Source organism: Mauremys mutica, unplaced genomic scaffold (assembly GCF_020497125.1).
Source record: "Mauremys mutica isolate MM-2020 ecotype Southern unplaced genomic scaffold, ASM2049712v1 Super-Scaffold_100101, whole genome shotgun sequence".
NCBI classification, from domain to species: Eukaryota; Metazoa; Chordata; order Testudines; family Geoemydidae; genus Mauremys; species Mauremys mutica.
In genome coordinates this window covers 309,205-315,850 of record NW_025423268.1, presented here as the reverse complement: position 1 = coordinate 315,850, position 6,646 = coordinate 309,205, and the positions used below count along the sequence as shown (strand labels likewise).

General features: G+C 43.2%; 1 non-coding gene across 1 annotated transcript; it reads left to right on the top strand.

Annotated features, from left to right (window-relative positions):
- The first annotated feature begins 5,922 nt into the window (after positions 1-5,922).
- On the top strand, positions 5,923-5,996 carry TRNAT-AGU. Its single transcript has one exon. It is a non-coding gene; the product is annotated as a tRNA-Thr (tRNA).
- The last annotated feature ends 650 nt before the right edge of the window (positions 5,997-6,646 follow it).

The window sequence follows — 6,646 nt, the reverse complement described above, 5'->3', positions numbered from 1 at the left end:
TTGATCCTGAACCAACATGTACAAAGGTGCGAGGCGGCACCTAATATACGTAGAGTTGTTTTGTACCTTGCTAACGTAGAAAGGTTGCCAACCTCCATACGTCAGGTGTGCGATGTGTAACTTGTTTGTATCTGTGTAAAAGAATGCATCCGTGGGGTGGATGTTCTTTGTCCAGCCTAGGGGGCAGTGGAAACTCCCGCCCACTGACTGAGCTGAGTCCATTGCCAAGAGGCACTTTCCCCTCGTAGTATTGCCCGGTATTAGGACTAAGTAATCTATGGGGAAACTGCCATTGTGTCGTTCCGAGGTCGCAATCAAACCTAGTCAACGTGTCTACACTTTAATGAGGCAATCTATATCCTGGACCTTTCTGTGGTTTCTATTTGGGGGTTCTCCGTCTCGGGTCTGCTGTTGTCAGCTATCTGCAGAGCTGGGGGTCAGCACACAGAGCGGAACACCACGCATCGCAAGTGTTCCGATGTGATATTCAACAAGGATGAAAGCAGAGCAACCACACCGGGTAACAAACGTCATGACCCAACACCCTGGTGACCCCCCCGACCGCTGATCTGGGGGGAAGTAAGGCAACGATTATAAGCGAGTGCCTTTTGGATTAGCAAACCAGCCATCTGCTGTGGCTAAAAGAATTCCGCAATCCAACATGGCAGCATAACCCTCGTGCTAGGGAACCCTGCTGTAAACCCCCTTCCCTAATTTATTGATCCCCACAGAGGAGTTTGATAACTCTTGCTGTCGGACGCTCCGACGGGTAATGTCAGTCAAGTGGGGGTCCATATGAATTTAAAAAACAGCGAGAGTGGGGTAAACATGGACTAGCATATGTGGTAGGAGACGACGGTGTACAAAGACCGAGCTTCTACTAGACAATAGTAAATAAAAAGTAAAAAAAAGCCAAGGAATTTTATTCGACGCACAACATTCCTGAGTCGATGGCCTATGAAATGGCTTCTAAAACAGCATGCCCTGGCATGCTGGCCAAATCAAGTAACCGTGAGATACACAAAGAAAGAGTTAAAAGAATCGAAAGAAGCTACACAGCCCTGGAATGCTCCCACCCCCCTTGCAGGGTGGCAAGCAGCCCAGAGACAACCAGTACAGGAACAGAGTGAAACACAGGAAACAGCTGTAAGGAATCTACAAAAAATACATGTGCCGTCCCCTGTTATAAATATTGGTGGTAAACAGCAGGCTTCAGGTAGCTACCCTCTGCCTGAAGAATGGGGACAGAAGTGGAAAAAGGTTGGCCTAGTAAAATTAAACATGAAACAGGGTCCACTGCATTGCAACCATCACCTTATGATAAAAGCCGGGTTCCAGTTAAACTTAAACCGGGAACCTAGACGGGTGCCTGTCAGAACGGGACAAGTAAGGGCACAGAAGGAAAGAGTAGCAAACAATACTCTCACTGAATTGGTAAATCAAATGAAGGAAAAAATGGAACAGTTCACAGAGCACATTAGGAGACAGGAGCTGCGACTCGATCGCAGGGGAGTGAATAAAAAAAGAATTTCAAAGTAAAAAACTGAAATTAAGCGGGTTAACACCTACAATTGATGCATTAACACATGGAGCTGCCCAGAAACAGTTAACTTCAGCAAAAAAGGGCACTCTTACTATCCATTTGGCATGCACACAAAAGCAACAGACACTGGGGGGACAAATTCAGGTTTTACAAGAGCAGGTAACTACCCCCAATATCCTCTCACAGCCAGGATAAAAACCAGGGGCGTAATTCCCAACTGTGCAGGTTCCCAATTGCTTTGACCCATGGAACCACACTCCGTGCTCATATCTGAAAATATAACCTTCTTTTTCATATATTTTTACATACCGGTTAAGTTTTGTCTTTATGTTTTCTCAGTTTGCTAAATTTGCTGCTGCTGCTTGTACTTTCAAATACCTTGATGTAGTTAATCTCTCTTGGCTCAGGTCTCGCTACCTTCCTAGGTTGCTCTTCACCCCCCCTCATTTCCCCCCCCCTCCGCCTCTCCTCACTTAGGCTCTCTTTTTGTTTTAAAAGTTAAAAGTTATAGTTTTTACAGAAACCTCCAAAATATAAAGCAATTGAAAACAGAACAAAATAAGAAACAAAAAGAAAACAAGGTAAAAAATTTTACTTTAAACAAATCCAGTAAATTAATTATTTTAACCCTTCAGGAATGCAACAGCTGGAATTATTTCTAACTTTCTTGAAGATATGGTTGCCAAGCAACAGAAATGCACTCTCTGCTAACCACTAACTAATATTTAAAACATGGACTTTTCTTATTTCCATATAGCAGAGTTTTAAAATAATGTTAAATATAAAGTAATGCAAAATTCCTTGTTACCAAATTAATATAGTACATTTGGCAAACATTAATATATTTTTTATCAAATTTATGCTACAAGTTTTAAATAAGGTAATAACTTTTTACTTTTTATTTTTGGTTGTGTTATTTTGTATAGTTATGAATAGAATTTTGGCGCCATTTGTTTTTAATTGTAAGTTTGTCCTGTATGTCATGTATGTGTCTTGTGTCTATGTTGTGTGTGTCACGTGACTATTTTTATAAATAAACGTGGGCTTTTTATAAACTTGTTTGCTCTTTTAAATATAGTTATAAAAATGTCATAACCAAAATGTTTTGAAATAATAATTTTATGCATAAAGCTAACCAAACAATTTTAACAGGTTTCCACCTTTGGCTCCCAAACATAAACAAAGCATCATAAAAGTATACCCTCAAATACCCTCAAAGTATTTGCATGTATTTGTATTTAAAATTTATTTTGGTTTAATTTTATAGCTGGTTTAGTTTTATGTGCTTTTCTTTTGTTATGTTATGTTAATGGGAAGCAATGGTTGTTAGGGTTTGTGCTTCTAAACAGTTAACAAGAATGAAGTTGGTATCACAAGCAAATTAACTCTAAAAAGCTTGTTGAAAATTATGTTACTAACTCTTTTGCTGAAACAAAGTGTTCAGCAAAGGAAAGTAATACACCTTCTCATGGAAGATTGTGAGCATTTATTTTAGCTGTTAAGCATTATATTTACTATGAAATATTAGTAATGCACCTCAAATGAAAATGAATGTCTATACAACAATTGCAAAAGTATAGCTTGTGTTATAAAAGGCTCGGTCCCTATTACATTGTTCTTATTACATTGTAAACAAAGTAAGTTAAAACTGTGTATTAAGTTTGGGTTACTGAAAACAAACAAACAAAAAACTTTACTGTTAACTAACAAAAGTTGTTTAAGTTGCATCCCACAGACCAAAGACACCAGAAAATATCACACCCTGAAGACACCAGTTCATATCTGTATACAGTGAAGAAACCCCCAAGTATTAAGAAAAGAAAAATGAAGTGTTTTATAAATAAGAGACTGGTCAATTACACCTCTATCTACAATATATGGACAATTAATTTAACAATCAGCTAAAAACCACTAGCTGGACCAGAAAAACTGTCATTTAATTTCAAGTTGGTTATTGTGTAAAAACAACTGTATTATTGCTGTACTACTGTATTATTATTGTACTACAGTATTGTTTGCTGTATTGTATGATTGCTGTACAACATGTACAATGTGTATAACCTTGCTAAACTGTTTAACCAACACACAGGTACAAATCAACAAACGAATGGCAGCAAACAACATGAAGACAAGGAAAAAAACAAATTGGTAAAGAAACTAAGTTACATAGTAACTACAAATTGGGTAAACAAATTGGGGGTTCTCGTCGGGTCTGCTGTGTCAGCTATCTGCGCAGAGCTGGGGCAGCACACAGAGGGAACTCACGCACGCAGCCGAGTGATATCAACATTGGAGAGAGCAGAGCACCACACCGGTACAACTCTGACAACAGCAGGTATAAATATGCAGGCAAGAATCAGTCTAGAGATAATGAGGTTGGTTCTCGAAATGACGGTGTGTCCGCCGACGTGCATAGGCAGAAATTCTGGTAAAACAACATCGCTTGCCTCATAACCTAAGTCATGCAGAACGCAATGCCATCCACAGCCTCAGAAACAACCCTGACATTATAATCAAAGAGGCTGATAAAGGAGGTGTTGTTGTCATCATGAACAGGTCTGACTACCAAAAGGAGAAATGCCAGACAACTCTCCAATACCAAATTCTACAGGCCACTTTCCTCAGATCCCACTGAGGAATACACTAAGAAACTGCACCATCTACTCAGGACACTCCCTACACTAATACCGGAACAAATCAACACACCCTTTGATCCCCGACCGGGGTGATCTACTACTCAAAAGCCACAAACCTGGAAATCCTGGATGCCCCATCATCTCTGGAATTGGCACTCTCACTGAAGGACTGCCCAGATATGTGGACTCTTTACTCAGACCCTATGCCACCAGCACTCCCAGCTATCTTCGTTGACACCACTGATTTCCTGAGAAGACTATAATGCATTGGTGACCTTCCAGAAAACACCATCCTAGCCACCATGGATGTGGAGGCTCTCTACACAAACATCCCACCCACAGATGGAATACAAGCTGTCAGGAACAGTATCCCTGATGATGCCACAGCACAACTGGTTGCTGAGCTCTGTGACTTTATTCTCATGCACAATCATTTCAAATTTGGTGACAATATATACATCCAGACCAGCGGCACCCGCATGGCCCCAAAATATGCCAATATTTTTATGGCTGACCTGGAACTTCCTCAGCTCTCGTCCAGTCACGCCCCTTCTCTACCTATGCTACATTGATGACATCTTCATCATCTGGACCCATGGGAAGGAGACTCTGGAAGAATTCCACCATGAGTTCAACAGCTTCCACCCCACCTCAGCCTGGACCAATCTACATGGGAGGTCCACTTCCTAGACACGACGGTACGAATAAGTGACGGTCACATTAACACCACCCTATACCGAAAACCCACCAACTGCTATACCTACCTTCATGCCTCCAGCTTCCATCCCAGACACACCACACGATCCATAGTCTACAGCCAAGCGCTGAAGTACAACCACGTTTGCTCCAACCCCTCAAACAGAGACCAACACCTACAAGATCTTCACCAAGCATTCTCAAAACTACGATACCCACACGAGGAAATAATGAAACAAATCAACAGAGCCAGAAGTGTACCCAGAAGCCTCCTGCTGCAAGACAAGCCCAAGAAAGAAACCAACAGAACTCCACTGGCCATCACCTACAGTCCCCAGCTAAAACCTCTCCAATGCATCATCAGTGATCTACAACCCATCCTGGACAATGATCCCTCACTTTCACAGGCCTTGGGAGGCAGGCCAGTCCTCGTCCACAGACAACCCACCAACCTTAAGCATATTGTCACCAGCAACCACACCATAGTAACTCTAACTCAGGAACCAATCCATGCAACAAACCTCGATGCCAACACTGCCCACATATCTACACCAGTGACACATAGTGACTGGCTAGCCAACTACAAAAGCAGTTTCTCCTCCCTTGGTGTTCACACCTCAATTGCTAGAAGAGGGCCTCATCCTCCCTGATTGAACCAACCTTGTTATCTCTAGCCTGATTCCTGCCTGCATATTTATACCTGCCCCTGGAAATTTCCACTACATGTATCTGATGAAGTGAGTATTCACCCATGAAAGCTCATGCTCCAAAACATCTGTTAGTCTATAAGGTGCCACAGGACTCTTTGTCGCTTTTTACAGATCCAGACTAACACGGCTACCCCTCTGACATATGATCAGAGCGGCTGGTGGGAGAAGCACATGTTAGAAGCCCTCTGTCAACTCAGCTGTGGTTTTCTGTGCACAGAGAGCCAGACACCTCAAGGTCTGCAAGTCTTGAGGGAAATGGGGAACATCTGTACTTTGGAATTTGAAGGTGTTGTCTTAGACCATCAAGTGGAACAATTGCACCCAAACTCTTGCAGCAGGCACCATGGCTTAACTGGTTAAAGCACCTGTCTAGTAAACAGAAGATCCTGGGTTCAACTCCCAGTGGTGCCTGTGTAGCTTCTGTCTCCTCTGCTCACCTTCTCCTCTAACAGAAGAGACTTCGCTTGGCAATCCAAGTAATTGTTTGCTAAGGAAAAGGCTCTTTGGAGAGGAGCAGTGGAAAGAATCAAACCAGAAGCCTGGAGCTGATGAAAAGGCTGCTGTGACTGGCATTGCCAACATAGTTGCTTTGAGTGCAACTGCTGCAACATGATCCTGGGCCACACATCTTTGTGATTCACTGGGGATGTCTGTGGCAGCTCATGCAGGAAATGGAGAGTTACTCTCCTGTTACCTTCCTTTTGATTGTCACTGATGAAAAATTGAGCAGTTAGGAGAAAAGTCCCAGAGATCAGTACCGGATTTACCATGGCACCAATGGCTCCACAGCACCGGGCCCAAGCTCAGAAGGGGCCCGTAGCACTCGCTGCAGGAGCAGAGCCTCAGGGATCCAGCCTGGGAGCTGAGAACCCAAGGGGCCCTGGGAGCTGTAGTTCCTTGGCCAGATCCCTGCCTATAGAGCGGGCCCTGGAGCAGGGAAGGAACTACATTTCCCAGCATTCCCTGGCAGCTATCCACAGGAAAGGGACCGGGGCGGGGAGGGTGGCACTGAGACCCCATGCACCGCAGCTTGCTGTGGATGGGGAGCTGGCTGCTAGAAG